Below are 17,861 nucleotides of genomic sequence, written 5' to 3'. Positions count from 1 at the left end.
GAAGAATTCTGTGGCTGAGGATGAAAGCAAGGGTGACAGACATGGAGACAGGGGTGCCAAGGGCTGCCCTGGCAGAACTTGCTGAACTCTGAGGCCTCCCTTGTGTTTTTGAAAACAGAATCAAGACGCTTTCAGGTTGTGGTAGGTGGGATGATGGTGGGGGGCTTTGTGATTTGGAAATCACTGCCTTGAAAAAGCAAAATGACACCTTGTGCTGGTGTCTTTACCTTTTAAATTTCAAGCACCGCCAGTTCCCATCCTCTCGCAGGACCACCTGCACAGGAAGTTGCACAGTAATGGATTTGAGCTGTCTAGAACATTATTTCTCCTCCCCTTGCCTCTCCCTCACAGAAAATCTCTTCTGCTAACATAGTTCAGGCAAGTGCACCAAAAGTGCACTAGAATATGGTCCCCCTTAGGAGATGGACCAGCTGCTGCTGAGGATCTGCCTTTCAAATGTGGTTTTCTTTTTCTTTTTCTTTTTCTTTTCTTTTCTTTTCTTTTCTTTTCTTTTCTTCTTTTCTTTTCTTTTCTTTTCTTTTCTTTTCTTTTCTTTTCTTTTCTTTTCTTTTCTTTTCTTTTCTTTTCTTTTCTTTTCTTTTCTTTTCTTTTCTTTTCTTTTCTTTTCTTTTCTTTTCTTTTCTTTTCTTTTCTTTTTTGTTTTTCATTTTGTTTTGTATTGTAAATGCAGGCAAAACCCAATGGGAAGAAATGACAATGTCTGACTCAATTCAGAAGGCTGAATGATTATTATAATTATGCTAAAATGGATTAGTATACTATATAAAAGGAAGATCCTAAAAGTGCATACTACTTTCTCTGACTCTAACTCTCCCACAACTTGAGACCCTCTCTGGAGAGTCCAGACACAGGTGGGTTGGATTGGCCATCAGGCTCAAACAATCCTCACCAGAATCCGACCAAGCACTCACTCCAGGTAAACAATTCTCCAAACACATTCCACATAGGAAAAACAAGGAGCAGAAATAGAAATTGTTTTCTCTTTTATTTCTCTCCGTGCACCTTTATGAAAAATCTTGAGAGGGAGAGAAATGCGCTTACCACAGTTTTGTTTTTCAGGTTTCTGGAGAACAAGGTGATAAATAAAATTATTTCCTTACTCCATACTCTATGGCTAACAAATTTAGAAGATGAGAGAAAACAAGAATCAATCCCAGGAGAATAGGAAACTTCTTCCTATTCAGCTTGTAAATGAACTTCTGTGTGTTTTGGTCGCGTTAATCAAACATATTTGGTAAGTTCTTTGTTTTGTTTTTTGTTTTAGTTGGTTTGCATTTCATCCTCTGTCCAGTTTGAACTTTATTAAGGTCAGGAGGCTTTCTTTATCTCTGCTAGATGGCTTTTTTCACCTCCAGTTTGTGTGTTGAGTAGTGAATGTGGATGGGATTCCTTTGACAGGAGGATTTAGGTGTTTGAATACACGGGGAATAAAGTAAAATGTGATGCCCAGTTGCTGTCAAATCCTTCGTCCCTAATTCCTGGCCATTCTGACAGCAGGGATTAAGAGCTGTAGTGATGGTTTGCATGGCACTCGTGTTTTCCTTTGCCAGGACTAATGTAGATCTGGCCAAGCTGAGTGGGTTGTTCAGCACCCTCAGCTCTGTGCTGCAATACTGTGCTGTTGTTGTGGAGGCTTTTAGGGAGATGAGGCATTACACAGTTAATGAGAGCGTCCTCTCCAGCAGGGAGCTGCTGCTGCTGCACACGTGGAGCCTTGTCAGCAAAGAGCTGCAGCTGCAGGAGGACCTGCGGGCCCTGGCTCAGAAGGACTGAAACAAAGAATTGCTCAGTAAGTGCTGAAATACTTCCAGCAAGGTGTATTTTGTTGTGGCTGTTTCAGGCCAGCAGTTCAAATGAGGCAAACTTCTCTGGAAGTAGGACTAACATCTTCTGTCTGGCTGATATACCTTGAGGGAGGAGGAAAGGAAAGGGAAAGACATTTTTTGGATCTTCCTTGTGGTGATTTTGAACCTTTGAACACAATTTGGAAGCTTTGGGGAAACACAGTTTATGAAGGGAAAGAGCTTTAAAATGAAACTTAGTGGCAAATCTTGAGTCAGGCTTTGAAAAGGGGTATTTTTAATGAAATCTTAAGAGAAGAAGCAGTGCCTGGAGGCTTTGTGCTCAAAGCTGTGAATGGGGATCTGAAAGAGATGTGTAAGTAAAAACAATAAATAAGTAAAGCAACTGAAAGTTAATAGTTGGTGTCTCTTGTTGTCACCAGTTTTGAAGAAAGGAAAACAAGCCAGGACTTGTGTGACTTCTCTTGTTCTCTTTGTGAACAACAAGTGCAAGGAACTTGGGAGTGGGAGTTCTTAAAGCAGCACTGGTTTCCTGCAGCAGCAGCTGCTTTTGGTGCACATTAAAGCTTCTGTAGGTTTGTTTAAATGTTCTGTATCAGTTAAGAAAGTGTCATGTATTTAGGGATTCTGTAAAAGCTTTAGCTTTTTTACAGTTTCTTCACCCTTTAAAACTCCTCAGAAAGATGTGAAGAGGGTTTGTGGAGTGATGCCTGTAACTTAGTGCATGTGTGGGTTGTGTTGCTCCAGGCTTCAGGAGCTTCTCTCGTGCCCAGGCTGGGTGGTCCAGTTTGGAACAGGGTTCCAGCCTGGAGTCCCTGGAGCTCCCGGGGCCCCCTTGAACAGCACAGGCTCCACGAGGCTGCTAAACGAGGCTGGTACTTGCCATTGTAACAACTGAATCAGCACAGGAGAACACCTTGCTTCACAATTTTGTTCTAGGAAAATCCTTTGGAGTATCTGATGTTTGTTTTGATGGTGGTTATCTTCTTACAGAAAATATTAAAGAACAAACCTCAAGCCTCATCTCGTGTGTATCGTCACACTCAGAAAAAGAACGGGGTGGAAGAAGATGACCCTGCTGCAGACGTGGAAGTGCCTGAGCTGGAGAAATGCAGAGAACATCTGAATTCCATCCTTGCCCACTGGGACCCTGTTTTCCCAGCACCACCCTCCACACACGGAGGGGAGACCCTCAGAGCCGGTGAAGGTGGGGGTGAGGCAGTGGCTGTCCCCTCTGCATCTGTTCACATTGTCACTGCGTGGCGTGAGGTCCCTGGCTGGGCAGAGCCCCTCGGGGAGCAGGACGTGTCCCCAGCACCGAGGTGGCTGCGGAACCGCGTCCTGCCACACCCGGCGGCCGCGCGGGAGATGTTCAGGGATGAGACACTGAGGAACAGCCTCTTCAAGCTTTGCACCCGGCCCTGCCAGGCCAGCAGCACCTCGGCTGGGCTCTCCAGGCAGCTCGGTGGGCTCAGTTCCATCGTGCTGCAGCTAATGGAGGAGCAGGGCCTGTTCAGCACCTTCCACGAGCTTCTGACATCTCTGTGCCTATCAGCAGCGGTGGAAGAGGATGCGGACAAGACAGGTGACTTGTCTTGTTCTTATCACTTATGTTACAAGGCAGTGGTGGGAGACACTAGGAAATTCCATGGCTTTTTAAATCCATTCAATCAGTTCTCCCGTATCCACCCAGGCTCGTGGCTTCCCAAAGCAGAAGCTGTGTCTTTGGTGGGACGGGGGCAGGAGTGGGCAGCACAGAGCGTGGCCACACTGTGAGGTTTTCTGACACTTCAACACTCCCACTCCCTCTAAGAAACTTCCCTTTCGGGGACTAAAATGGAATAAAAGGTGTGAAAGAAATATAATTCCAAGAGGGAAAATAGTCTGCAAAAACACCCAGCTCCACGTGGGCCTGGATGCTGATCCCTATTGCTGGTCAGTGAGAGTATCTGACAGGTCAGATTTCCTACTGCTTTATTTAACAGGAAACTGGTTTGTTCCTTCTTGTGAGTAGGATCGTTGGCTTTGCATGGGCAAAGCCACTCCAGATTTTCCAGCTAGGAAAAGAGTTAGGGAACTCTTTTAAAACATAGTCCTGGAGGTACCAAGCAGCTTAGCTTGGTAATCCTGTGGGGAAATAGAAGAATATCTGTTCTGATTTTTGTCTTCTCTTTTTCCCACAGCTGTTTCTGTATTCCTGACTTCCATTTACATTGGAGACATGTGGCTTGGAGCACAGGAGCCAGATATGTTACTTACTCATGTCAGATTGATCTGCACTAGTGCAGATTATGAGTTACAGGGTGACTCAGACACTCGGAAACGAGGGGAAGAAACTGTTATGTCTCTTTGCAAAACAATTTGGCTCCATCAGGGCATTAATTCAGGGAACTAACACTTCACCTTTAATGTTCTTCTCTGCTCTGTCCTCATCACCGTGAGAGCCTCCTGAGCTGTTTTCATATAGACCTACCTAGTTTTGTCAAAAAAAATTAGTATTTTATTACTGGGTGCAAACTCGGAGGAAGATTTTATTCAACATCTCACACTGGGGCATTAAAGCTCCAATGTCCCTTTTCTTGAACAGTTTGAGAGACAATATTACTTTACTGTAAGTTTTATTACAGGCATTTTTATCTTTTTGAAGAACAAAAAAGATTGTTTGTGTATGTGTCTCAGCAGCGGGCCCAGCACAGCCCGGCAGGTTTGGAATTTTCTTTGCTATGCTGCAGGTGTATTAAAGACAGCATTCCTCTTTGTTTGACAGAAGGAAGACAAAAAAATAATTCTTAGCAAAAAAGGATGTTTTCTTTCCTGTCTATCAAGCAGCCAAATACCACCAGCTAGCTATCCATATTTCAAAATCAGCTGGAGAACTTGCATCCCAGGGACCTGGGGACTGTCTGAAGAGAGCTCTGGCCAGCTCTGTTAGCTGTTAAGCACCCCTGGAACAGCAGAGAAGAGGCTGGAAGAGTTCCAGTGCCCCAGTACCCAGAGACCCATCTGGTCAGGGCAGGTCACTCTTAGGCAGTGCTGCGACTGACCTGGGCCCAGGCAAAATCACAGAACTGGAGCTGAGCTAAGACACAACTGAAAAAGTCTTTCAAAGGACAGGGAAGCTAATTCCAGACTCTGTGGGTTTGGACAAAGACAAGTGCAGTGACAATGTCTGATATAATTTTCTGAGGGAGGTGTGATTGGAAGGATGAAGGCAGCTGCACATCTGTACTTTACTGTGAGGGTGCTCGTGCCCCACATCCAAATACTGAATGGAGTTCCTCATGGTAAGAGATCTGTCTGGAGCCAACAGGGAGCCCTGGGGCCCTGGACTGAGCCTGTCCCGGAGCAAGAAACAGGGATGAGGGATGAGACATGCAGATCTTCCAACTCTCTGGGCATCCAGCTTGGGTTTCTCTCCAACTTTACACTGTCTGGTATGAAGGTGATAGCCAGAAGAATTGTGCTGTGCATGGCTATCAGCATCCTGTGCCAGCCTTGGCCAGGAACCATCTCTGGCCACAAACCCTTATTTTTCTGTGTCATTTTGGATGTTAATACACATCATTGAAGCAAATGTTAATGCTCTGCATCCCAGCAGTGTGATCATCAGCTGCCTTGGCAGGCAGATGGGTTTGAAATCAGTGGTCCTGTTCTCCAGACCTTTTGTCTTATTTCTGTGGGATCGTGCAGTGCTGACAAGAGGGACTGGGACATGGATAGCTCAGGGCAGGGCTTGTACAGGCATCAGCCTTCCCCGCTCTCCCAGAGGCACCCATCAAAGCTGGCACCAAATCGCTCTGTATTGCAGAGACGTGTGGGCTGCAGTCGGACCGTGGATTCCATCCAGGACCTCTCCGTGTCTCAGGATTCCACTGTGGCCTAAGTAGAGAGAGCTGTTGCGTGGCCTTTGGAAGGCACTGTGGCAGTGCCTGGTTTGTGTGCAGGTGTGCAGGTAAGAACAAGGGACTCTGCTGGAGGGCGGAGGGCCCTTGCCAGGAGAGTTAACCCTTGGAGTTACGCAGTGGGGGAAGAGATGGGTGTCATGCACGGCCAAAATTGCATCAACGCTGCATCAAAAGAGGTGGGGGAATGGGGGGGATTCTGCCTCTCTCCCCCACCCGGGTGAGACCCCACCTGCAGAGCTGCCCCAGCCCTGGGCTCCAGCACAAGAAGTATGTGGAGCTGTTGGAACAAGCGCGGAGGAGGCCATGGAGGTGCTCTGAAGGGTAGAGCCCCTCTGCTCTGGAGCCAGGCTGGGAGAGCTGGGGGTGCTCACCTGGAGAGGAGAGGGATCCAGGGAGAGCTCAGAGCCCCTGCCAGGGCCTGAAGGGGCTCCAGGAGAGCTGGAGAGGCACTGGGGACAAGGCCTGGAGGGACAGGACACGGGGAATGGCTCCCACTGCCAGAGGGCAGGGATGGATGGGGTCTAGGGAAGGAATTCCTGGCTGGGAGAGTGGACAGGTCCTGGCACAGGGTGCCCAGAGAAGCTGCCTCCTCTCACCAGGACGTGGGTGAGCTGGGAGGGCACAGGGGGTCCTGCCCGTCCCTGGGCTTGACAGAGATGGATGAGCAGAGAAACAGTGAAGGTAAAAGTTCTCCAGCCTTGACTGGGGACGTGAGCGTGCGTTTGTTGGGTGAGTGTATCGGGATTACCATAAGAAAAGAGACGTGAGGTTTCCACAGAGATACTGGATGATTGTCATGCCAAGGACAGTGCGTGGGGGACTCAGCAGAGAGGATCACAGGGCAGGGGGTGCAAGTTTACACCAGTGGCTCCTTTCAAGCACTTCACTGGGTTTCAGTGCTGGAACTGGGAGAAGTGGAATTGAAGTGGGGCTTAATAAACAAACAGAACTCAAGCAAAAAGGACAAGTTTTGTGTGTGACTGGCTTTAATAGTTTCATCAGTCCTAAAATTGTTTTCTCATAGTATGTTTCAAACCTAGAAAATTATAACATAGGAGGGTTTCAAAGCCTAAACAAATCTCATTGGATGCTGTTTTTCATTAATGATTTCTGGGCACTCCAGAAAACATTTCTAGACTTGCCTTGTTCACAATGGCTCCTTTGATGGCCAGAATTGAATACATGAGGGATAAATATGTTTATTTTTAAGCCGAGTATTTTGCTCAGTAACATGATGATAAAGTGGAAAAAGCTTTAAAAATGAATACTTCGTTTACGTCTTGCAAGAACTCTGAGATTTTCAAGTACACAGACTTCTCCTGCCATTTTTAGGAACAGTAAATTTTTAGCAATATGCCTCTGTTACCCTGCAATTTCACATTCATTTCCATGTCTGTTGTGTTGTTAGTCCGCCTCCTGCTTTGTGGAGTCTGTGGGCACAGCAGAGTAATTCTGTCAGGTGCATTCTGCATGACAGAAATAAATCACAGCAAGGTGGTTTATCATCTCTAGTAAAGGTGTGCTGTTTGATCCATTCTGTTTCTCCTTTCAGAGAGAGGACTCCAAGTGCCAATTTGTTGAAGGTCTTGGGAGCCTCCTAACAGGGTATGGCAGCAGGGATGAGGGAGGGGCTGGAAAAAGCCTCCAGAGAGTGTTCTGGTGACTGGACCTGTGCAGATGTTGGAACGTGGCTCCTTTGACACAACCACATTGCAGGAAGCCTTAGTGGTTACTGCCTAATCCTGCAGGATCTTTGAGGAGAGGTCCTCAGGAAGGGAATTCCAGCCTTGAAAGCAGTTTATGCCAAGAGAAATAGCAAGGGGAGTTTGTTGCCAAGTGCCTGTGCCCCTCCCAGCACATCAGTGCAGTGGAAGAGAATGTGCCCTTGCCCTTTTCAGCTGCAGTGCCCCTGCAGCCACCATGGCAGAGGGCAAGCTGCTGCCCGCTTTGCCAGGAGCACATGGTTTATTTCAGGAACAAGAGGGCTGCAGTGCCAAAGTGTGTCCACAGCCGGTTCAGTGGGAGCGTGAGGTGCTGGGGGAGCAAAGGGAGCTGCTCGTTCATGGAGGCTTCAGTGCTCTGCCAATTCTATTGCCCGAGCCTTGGGTTCACTGAGGGAGGGGACGGATCCGCTCCCGCCCCCACACCACCTTTGGCCACTGGTTCCAAAACGCTCCTTCCTGGGGTCACTGTGGTGCTGGGGTGGCCTTGGGAAGTTTGGGTGCTCTGCCCTGCACTAACAGCCGGTGGCTCACTTCAGATGAGGTGGAAAAAGAAGGGTCACTGACTCCAGAGACAAATACTGACCAAGATAAAATAAATCTTCCCTCTGCAAGTACAGAAAACACTGTGTTCTTTGAAACAGGTCCAGTATGTTTGATTGAGTGCTTCTTTGTGAAAAAGTTCGGTATGTGTTGGCATCAAAGCCACAAAGAGATTAAGAGAATGAGCCCAGCTCCTTTTAAACCCAAAACTAGAGCTGGCCCAGCTGTACCCTTATCAGAAACAGGAGTTTAGGCTGGGCTACTGAAAAATATCAGTGGGGAGGGGTAGCTTATTTTATTCTTCCTTTGCGCAGGGACATTTTGAAAAGCCCAATGTTTTGAAGTGTTCCACACCATTGGGACAGAAATTAAGAGTCTGGATTTATAGAATTCCATGTCAGAGTCATTCTGGCTTTATCTTTTAAAAACAGTTATGACAGATTTCATGGAATTCACTGAAGCCAAATATATTGGCTCCAGGGCTCAGGTGGAGATTGAACCAAAATTCCCTGGGTTTAAATTCTGCAAGTAGTTGGTTTTTGTTTGCTTGTTTGCCTTTGTTTGTTTGTTTTTTGTTCATGTGGTGTTGTTTTTTTGTTGTTGTTTTTTTTTTTGTTTTTTTGTGGGGTTTTTTTTTGGGGTTTTTTTTGTTTGTTTGTTTGTTTGTTTTTGTTGTTGTTCTTTAACTGGAATCCTGTATTTTCATATTTTACCAATCTATAAAAAGCTTTCCTATTGCTAAATTTTACCATCACATTTTGTGCATATGTGTGTGCATGCTTATAAATAGCCTATTACATCATGGGCCAATTAAGATTTTCATTATTTTTGTACACAACTGAGAGAGATGCACAACATTATAAATAGAAAGCAAGACCGTGGCTTTTTCTCTGGGTTTAGATTCATTTTTATGAGGAAAATTCAGTCTCAAAAAGTTTCAGGGACCGGCCACATAACGGAGGAAAAGAAGTGCAGAGAATTAGGTCTGTGTTTCACATTAAAAAAAATTTAAAAATCTCCTAGCAGACAAAACTGAATGAGGGAACTGCAATCCCACTGCAGGGCTATGGAACTGTACAATTCCCTGGGGCTGCCCCGGCAATGGCCCTGAGCACATGGAGCTGATAATCCCAGCGCAGCTTCTCAGGGAATAAGAATGTAAATGTTATGCAAAGACAGACAAAGTCTATTCATTGCTTGACTGGTACCTTTACTCCAAACAATGAAAAATCCCAACCAGCTGTTGGGAATTGTTTCCCTTGGTGTTTTCATTAGAACTTGTAATCCAGTGTTCTCCCACTAGTATTTGGAGAAGGAAGAATAATAGTACCAAGAGGATGCACTCTCTACTCCTCCTAGGCTGCTGACATGGAAAAATGTCTATTTTCATCTTCTTAGAGTATAAAAATGCCTGAAAGGTGGCAGACTTCTCTACTTCTTTCAGGGGTGGGAGGAGGGGAGTCAGAACAAGTGGGACTAAAAAGTCACTATGAGATCAGTTTACCCTGCTTTTTTATGGAAATAAGGCTGATGAGGTCACTCTTAGGCACATATGGGGGAATTTCCTCCATAAAACTGACAACAAATTTCAATTAAATTTAACAGAGAGCAAGCATCTTGCCTCAGAAGCACAGTTTCTACAAATTTCAAGAAAACAGGCAGCTGAAGAAAAATACCCCATCAATTGCCGGGGAGGTAAGTGCCACAACACAAATGCCACCTCTGTTATGCACCAGGTGATCCAAACGGTAGAAAAATGTTATTAAGGAGAAAACAGGGAGAAAGTTTATTCCTGATTTTTGGGTTTTGCTACACCAGCCACATGCCAGAGACTTACATCTAGCTTAGCTAAGCAGTTTGGGGTTTCCCCAGCGGAATTTGGGGGTAATCATCTGTCCTAACTTTAAAATTAAGAGAATCAGAGGAGCCGCTCATAATTTGCCTGGTCCCAGCAGCACCAAATGTTGCTCTACAACATTAGAGTGCAGGGTTTTCTGTAGGGAAGGATGTGGATAATCACACCACTTTCTTTAAGGTGTGGTGCTCTAAGTTCAGAGGCAATAAACCCTCGACTGATCAGAATGCACAGCAAAACTTTTCTAGAGGTGGTTCAGAGTAACTTTCTGCTCCTTTTTCCTACTGCTGTCCAAGCAAGCAAAGGACAAGCAACTCCTAACACAGAATTCAACCTTCACCATCAGAAAGGCAGTTTCTCGCATTGTTAGTGAGAGAGACATGAAGATATTCTGAAAGGCCATTACATTTTCCTGGAATATGTAATAATTTCACTGGGATAACCTTGGGAAAAACAATTTAATCTCTGAATCCACATCCGAACAGTTGCAGCCATCTTCAGTAAACTAAAGAGCAATGAGTAAAGCCTGTAACTTTGTTAATGAACTGAAGATACAACCACAGGCAGACGCTTGACAGAAATCAAGGGAAAGCACTGCGTGCAGCCCAAGTGACTCCAATACACCCTGCCGGCTCTCCCTTGGTCTTTGTCAGTCCACCCATCACCCTCGGTTAATCCCCTGGGGCGCAGCTTGTCATTTTATCTTAGCGAAACCTGACCAGTGCAGTTACATTAGAAAAACCAAAATCATTTGCCACTACAAGTAGCCATAACAAGACGCTGCTGTTTAACTGTGCAAAGCCAGGTGTGAAATGGAACGAGCTATGGCAAGGTGAGATGGGTGAATGCTACTTCATATCCTTTGGAAATAAACTGCAAAGCCCAGCAGAATCAGTTTCCGCAGCAGCAAAGCATTTGCAGAATAATGGACACTATTACTTTATTAGTTCAGCAGCACTAAATCAAACGAGGAAAGGCCAAAGAATATATTTGCAGCTTATTGTTCCTGGCTACTGGAAAGACAAAAGTCGGAATGTTTACCAGTTGCAATGTCAGCCTTGTCCCAAGATGAAAACCCAGTATTTTAATGAAAACCTCTGCTCTTTCAGTGAACTTTGGTGACAGCAGCACACAGGTAACTAACACCCCACACTGCAGATTCACAAGTCATCAAATTTCCCCTTAGCAAATGACTCAAAAAAATCTGTCCTTGTAAACAAGAATTAGTGTCAGCAGTCTTACAGCTTCAAATATGGTAAGATAAAGCCCAGAGTGTTTGTTAGTAATTATCCAGCCTGAAGGCAAACACCCATTCACACAAACCAGGCACTGGCATGGACTCCATTGCAAGGAAACAAAACCAGGTCAGGGAGACAAGGTACGCAACATTTTCCCTGCGCAAGATTAGCACCTACCACTCCACAATACTTACATTTATTAACCTTCAGCTTGCTTCCATCTACTGGAATTAGATCTATGTAATCCCAGTAATATTCATAACACCAGAAATACTCCAAGGAGTTTGTTCTGTTAGCCATGTCAGTGGTGCCTTTTAAGCCAGCACAGAACTCCGACCCACTACTTTGCTTCACAGCACTGCAGCGCCCTCAGAAAGAGAATTGCACTACTGGTGCCTGTGCCAGTCACTCTGGGGTCCCGCAGCTCAAGGGCTGCCTGGGGACTGAAAACACCTCATGGCAATGGGTGTTAATGTATGGCAGAGATGTAGGAGGAGCCCTGAAAACGCAATCCTCGCTTCTTGCCGGTCACTCATGTTATTCCTCAGGATGTTTTAAACTGAGATGGGTGCCCTGTAACCTAGGGACAGGGTGGACAAGTGCCAGCTGGATCACAAACCCTTCTCTCCAAGCAGTGCACTGTTCCTGGCAGCTCCCGAGCACAGCCGGGCTGGAAAACATTCCTGATGGCATCTGGATGGAAAGGGCTGGGGTCTGGAGGGGCCACGCCAGGAGCGGCTGGTGGCACTTGGCCTCTTCAGCCTGGAGGAGACGGAGGTCAGAGCTCACCACGGTCTCTGCTGCCCGTGAGCGGAGACAGGACCCAGAGAAGAGCTGGAGCTGGGTCTGGAGGGGTTTAGGGTGGCGATCGGGAAAGGCTCTTCCCCAGAGGGTGCTGGCACTGCCCAGGCTCCCCAGGGCACGGGCACGGCCCCGAGGCTGCCAGAGCGACAGGAGCCTTTGGAGAGCGCTGCCAGGGATGCCCAGGGTGGGACTGTTGGTGTCTGGGCAGGGCAGGGGTGGCACTGGATGGTCCCTGGGGGTCCCTTGTGTAAGAAACTACAGATTGAGATATTGTTTATTAAGATATATGTAAAGGTTAGACAACTGTGAGAAAAATACAGACTGAGGTATTGTCTATTGAGATAAGGTTAGGCAACGGAGGTATGCAAACAGCGAACGGACACAGCTGATGCAAGATAAGATAACAACCACTTACACCGAGACTGCCTATGCAAGATAAGATCACAACAACCATTCACACCAGAGACTGCTTATACAAACACAAGATAACGGCAAGAATTAGCTTGCAAATTCCAGGGAGACAAAAGAAGAAATTGGAATAAAAGGAGAAAGTTTGAGCGAATCAAGGTAGCAGTCAGTGGAGCTTCGGTTTTTGAAGTTCTCTGTCTGCTGCCCAGCGCTGTTACCCTTGTTCATATCCTACTTGCTGTAAATTAATAAAATTCTTAATTGGATAATGTTCCGTTGTGGCGCAAATTTATAACACTTGCAGCTCAGGGGCGTCTCTGACTTAGGAGTGACCTGATAAACGCCTCATATGAAACCGATGTACCGCAGTAACCACACCCTTTGTCTTGGTTCCGTGCTCTTACGAGCTCCAAACGCCGCAGGGGCGGCGCGGGCCGGCCCCGGGAGCGGTTCCGGGGCAGCCCCGGCGGGCGGGGCGGGGGCGGTTCCGGGCCGGTGTCCGCCGGCACCGCCGCTCCCTCGGGGCCGCTCGGAGCCGGTGTCCGCCGGCACCGCCGCTCCCTCGGGGCCGCTCGGAGCCGGTGTCCGCCGGCACCGCCGCTCCCTCGGCGGGCGGGCAGGACCCGATGGCGCTGCGGCCGGAGCCGGAGCACTCGCTGTCGCTGCCGCTGTCGCTGTCGCTGTCGCTGTCGCTGCCGCTGTCGCTGTGGCTGTCGCTGCCGCTGTCGCTGTCGCTGCCGCTGTCGCTGTGGCTGTCGCTGCCGCTGTCGCTGCTGCTGTGGCTGTCGCTGCCGCTGTCGCTGTCGCTGTCGCTGTGGCTGTCGCTGCCGCTGCCGCTGTCGCTGTCGCTGTCGCTGCCGCTGTCGCTGTCGCTGTCGCTGCCGCTGTCGCTGTCGCTGTGGCTGTCGCTGCCGCTGTCGCTGTCGCTGCCGCTGCCGCTGTCGCTGTCGCTGTCGCTGCCGGAGCTGGGCTCGGCCGGGCCGAGCGGCAGCAGTGGGAGCGGCAGGCGGACGCGGCCCCGTGCCCGCGGTGTCGGTGTGCGCCGGGGCGGCACCTCCAGCAGGGGGTCCGAGGACGAGGGGAGCGGCCGCATCCCGCTGCTCGGTGAGTGCCGGCCCCGCCGCCCCGGCGCGGCCCCGCCGCCATCCCTCCTTCCCTCCTCCTCCTCCCTCCCGCCGCGGGCCCGGGCCGGGAGCGCTCCGAGCCGCCCGGCGGGTGCGGCTGGGGAGGGCCGGTCCTGGCCGGGCACAGCGCCGGGCACAGAGCCGGGGCTTCGCGGGGAAGGCGCTGAGGACAAGCCCGGCCAAGGGCTCGGAGTGCTCGTGTGCCCCCAGAGCCCCTGGAACTCTGGTGTGGGGTGCTCTGTACAAGCGCTTGTGGCCTGAGGCAGAGGGATTCCTCACAGGGACACGGAGCCATTGGGATGGGAATGGCCTCAGGATGAAGGAAGGCAGGGTTAGATGAGTATCAGAGGAAGTTTTTCCCGGTGAGGGTGGGCAGGCCCCTGTGGCTGCCCCTGGATCCCTGGCAGTGTCCCAGGCCAGGCTGGACCCTGGGGCTTGGAGCAGCCTGGGACACTGGGAGGTGTCCCTGCCCACGGCAGGGGGTGGAATGGGATGAGCTTTAATGTCCCGACCACAACTTAGTGATTCTGATGGTCTTCCTGAGGTCAGTCAGCCTGAGGAGCTGTTGCAAATTCCGGCTGAAAGATGAAAGCTCATCATTTACACTGTGTAAAGCAAGAATGAATGCTTAAAAAAATTCTAAGGTGTGAAAGACAATAGCATAGTTTTTGTTCATCAGGAAAAGTCCCAGGGATTGTGTAAGTCACAGGAAACAGTGGGGCAGGAGGGCCACCAGACAGCAGAAAAAAGACCCCTAGCAACACGCCCTGCAGATGCAGAGCACGTCGAGAGTGTAACAAAGTCCGGAACTGAAGGGGTATAAGAACTGAAAGACCGGGAGGTGCGGTGTGAGCCGTTGGGGGGAGCAGAGGCTCCCCGGCCGCCCAGCGCTGCATTTGCCCGTACTGCTTGCTTGCTAAATTAATAAAAGTCTCTTTATAAAGTGACACAAATTGGTCCCGTGTCATAATTTATAAGAGAGTGATGGCTTTTCTCTTCCTAGGTAACACTCTAGGCTGGAGGGGGCCCTGTTTCACCAGTGGGCAGGGTCAGCACCAAAGACACAGACACCAACTGAAGGAATTGTGTCATTTATATCATGCACAGCTGCAAAGAATTACAAAAGGATAAGCTCAGCAAAGCACATCATCATTAGCAAAGCATTACAAAAGAAGCTCAGCAATGCACCCAGTCATTGCTACCAGAGATTGCCTGGAGTGATTAAGGAAAGATCCATCACCAGTTAGCCTCAGGCTTTACCATCATCCACAGCCACACATCAGCTGGGGGAAGCCAAGGACTGGAGAGCCACTCCCAGACACTGGGAATTCCTGCAGGTGCCTCCACCTCTGCAAGCAATGAGGCTCCAAGCCCAAAGCTGTGAGAGGACCCAGCTTTTACACTGTTAAACAAACAAGCTGGCATCACTGCCACTGCGAGAACATCTGCTTTCATTCTCCTGACTGCTTTCTCCCAAAGCCTGGCCAGGGCTGAAGGAGGAACCAAGGGAGTTGACTTTGATCCTTCACCCCCAAACAAGGCCAGATGGGGCCTTGTCTGTTTCTAAATACAGAAAGATAAATCCGTGTTTTATCAAGGAACACATGCATTGATCATGTTGTTAATCATGCTTCCTTAATGAGTGGATACAAATACAACATTTGCTTGGAAGGTTCATCTAGAGGTGAGCTTTGCCTCAGGGCCTGTTCAGGCCCTGATCACAAACTGTTCAGGCCTTGGTACTTTGATCGGTCCTGAGACCTACAATCAACTACAACCTTTGTAACAATTCTTTCAGTAACACAGCTTAGATTTAGGTATTAGGCATAAAGGCATCTCCTCTTGTTCTACAATTAAGTGCAGTTTAACTTCATTACTCAGAGCTATTCACGTTCCTTTTAAAACATGCCTAAATAGTTGCTATTCTCTGTTATTTATCAAATGCCTCTCTTTTCTTGAGACTGTCTCTTTTAAGAAAGGTCCCAATACTCCACTTCCCAGCACAAAGTGTCACAGCAACTCACCAAGTGCACACACTGCAGTGATGACAGGCCCTGCCACCAATGCATTTCACAGCAGCCTCTAATTTGGCAGCCATGAAGCCAATCCCACCAAGAAGAATTTTCTTCTGCCACTCTTCTACTGCTCCTTCTGTCAAGGTGATTCCTGCCTGTTGGCCTTCAAACCCATCACTGCTAGCAGTGCAACATCCCCGTCCCCTGATAGCCCAGGTACCTCCTTGGCCAGCAAGCAGATAATCCAAGGCCATGCGGTTCTCTGGAGTCCCCATTTGTGTTTGTTGGAGCTCATAGATTGTGCTAATGGGCATTTCAACAGTATCATTTACTACCTCTTCTAATAATCCATTCAGCTCATTCATGTCAACTCCACGGGATGGGGCAGCGCACATGGGGCACAGGTGAATCAGAATCTTTTACTTTCTGAAACCCAAGGCACTCTTTACGTGGAAAATGTTCTCTGGGCCCTAAGTCTTCCGTGTGGTCATTGCTGAAGGACCCTAAATGGGGGCCCTGCAGCTGGGAGCGGTGTGACACTGACACTGACCAGCTGCAGCACCCCAAGTTCTACTGACATTGGGAGTGATGGTAAAGCACAGAAATCTTCTGACACTGTAGCCTCTATAACTGTAACAGGGTTTGGTTTCTCCTGAGCGGAAATCTGAGTGAATCCTGTCACACTGATCGTTGTATTCCCGTGTCCCACAGCACAGGTTTCTGTAACTGTCCCTTCATTGACTCCGTTACGAGGCAGAGCCCATTGACAGAGTTCTGGCCACCCCACAGGGTGGGCCCTCCAAGGGAACCCCATTCCTCCCAGCTTCAGCTGAGAACATACCCAGCAATTAGTGACACTGTGTGCTTTGGCTACCTTGGTCTTTAAATTTCCAAAACATTTTGATGACTGATCCCTTGGTGAAACTCTGGAGGTGTTTTGGCAAACGTCAGTAGTACTTTAGTGACACCGTTCTTCATTCTTTTTGCTCAATGTCATTCAGGTTAGGAACAATAATTCTGTTGTCCATGGAGCTGGCAACTTTTTAATTCCAGAATAATGCCCCCAAGGTCCTTTAGTGTTTAGCTTTACCATGTTGTCTGTGGGTAACAAGGCTTGGTGGGGCCCTTTCCCTTTTGGCTGGAAGAGGGCCAGGACCTCTGCTTAAAGAAAAAAAAAGGAAAAAGAAAAAAAATACAATTAGATGAATTGTAAAAGATGCAAATAAAATCCAAGTGTTAGTGAAACAACTTCTGTAACTTTGCATTAAGAGGTAAATGATCTTTTTAAAAAGAGAACTCAGTTATTTACATTGTAAATGTGCTGATGGCATGGATCCATCTTACTGACCTCAACAGCCTTTTTTACAGTTTTTGGGGTTTGTTTCCAACATTCTTTTTTTTAAATTGTGGTCGAAGCAATAGGAAATTGATTGGGGCCCTTCCAGCTCCAGGCAGGACTGGGAATCTCAACTCTGTCAAATCCCAAATCCTTTAGAAGATGACCTTCCTTCTCACTCTGGGAATGAGCTGAACATTCCCTCTGAAATTGTCAGGGGTTTCTTACGGATGAAAAATCCCACTTACGGCTTTTTGCTCTGCTTTGGAAGTGGGAAGGGCAATTCTCCATCCATCAGCTCCAGACTGCACTGCCTCAGGAACACGGCTCACTTGCCAGCTTTGGCCCACTCGTGGCAATTCTAGAGGAGGAAAAAGATGCAACTGCACAATTCCAGCCAAAAAGAAATGAAGAATGAATAGTGGAGATCCAGGCGTTCCTGCGGAGATCCAGGGGTTCAGCTGGGACTATGGGGAGTTTGGGTCCTTGCCAATTGGATGTGTGTCCCCAGCTGCAATCTCCTGGCCTGCAGGGGAGTCTCACTCACCTGCCAAAGCAGAAAGCTCAGGCACTGTGCTCCAACGGGCTCGTCTGATGCAAAGCTGTCAGAGCAATGTGAGGGCACAGCCAGCCCAGCTGTGCCCGGGGCAGAGCCCAGCAGAGCCCTGGCAGAGCCCAGAGCAGCCTCAGCACCCGCAGAGACCGGCTGCAAGGAGAGAAACCAGAAACTGCCCGTCAGCTGAAGGCTGCTGTCCCCTTGTCCCAGCTGCCCACAGAGCCCAGGCCATGCTGGCTGTGCCCAGAGCTGTGCCCAGAGCTGCCCATCACTGCTGCCTTTGGGAGCAGAGCAGGAGGGCAGGACATTCCCAGCCTGCAGCCAGCCACAGCACATCCAGCCCTCAGCAGCTGCCCAGAGCAGGAGCCTCCTTGTGCTTGTTGCCGTCTCCCAAAAGCTCTGATCCCACCATGCCAAGCAGACAGGACTCACCTCACACCATCCACTGCTGGGAGAAAAGCTGGTCCCAAACGATGTCCTCAACCTTCTCCAAGGGCACGGCCCATCCACGCTGCAGCTGCTCCCAGGCACTT

At 48.7% G+C, this 17,861-nt stretch overlaps 1 long non-coding RNA gene across 1 annotated transcript; it reads left to right on the top strand.

Moving 5' to 3' along the window:
- The first annotated feature begins 13,095 nt into the window (after window positions 1-13,095).
- Window positions 13,096-14,374, top strand: LOC140680644 (uncharacterized). The gene is made up of 2 exons (XR_012051999.1): window positions 13,096-13,401; window positions 14,101-14,374. It is a non-coding gene; the product is annotated as an uncharacterized lncRNA (long non-coding RNA).
- Window positions 14,375-17,861: the final 3,487 nt, after the last annotated feature.

The sequence above is a fragment of the Taeniopygia guttata genome, chromosome 25 (genome assembly GCF_048771995.1).
Source record: "Taeniopygia guttata chromosome 25, bTaeGut7.mat, whole genome shotgun sequence".
In the NCBI taxonomy this organism is placed as follows: Eukaryota; Metazoa; Chordata; class Aves; order Passeriformes; family Estrildidae; genus Taeniopygia; species Taeniopygia guttata.
This window is presented reverse-complemented; position numbering and strand designations above follow the sequence as displayed.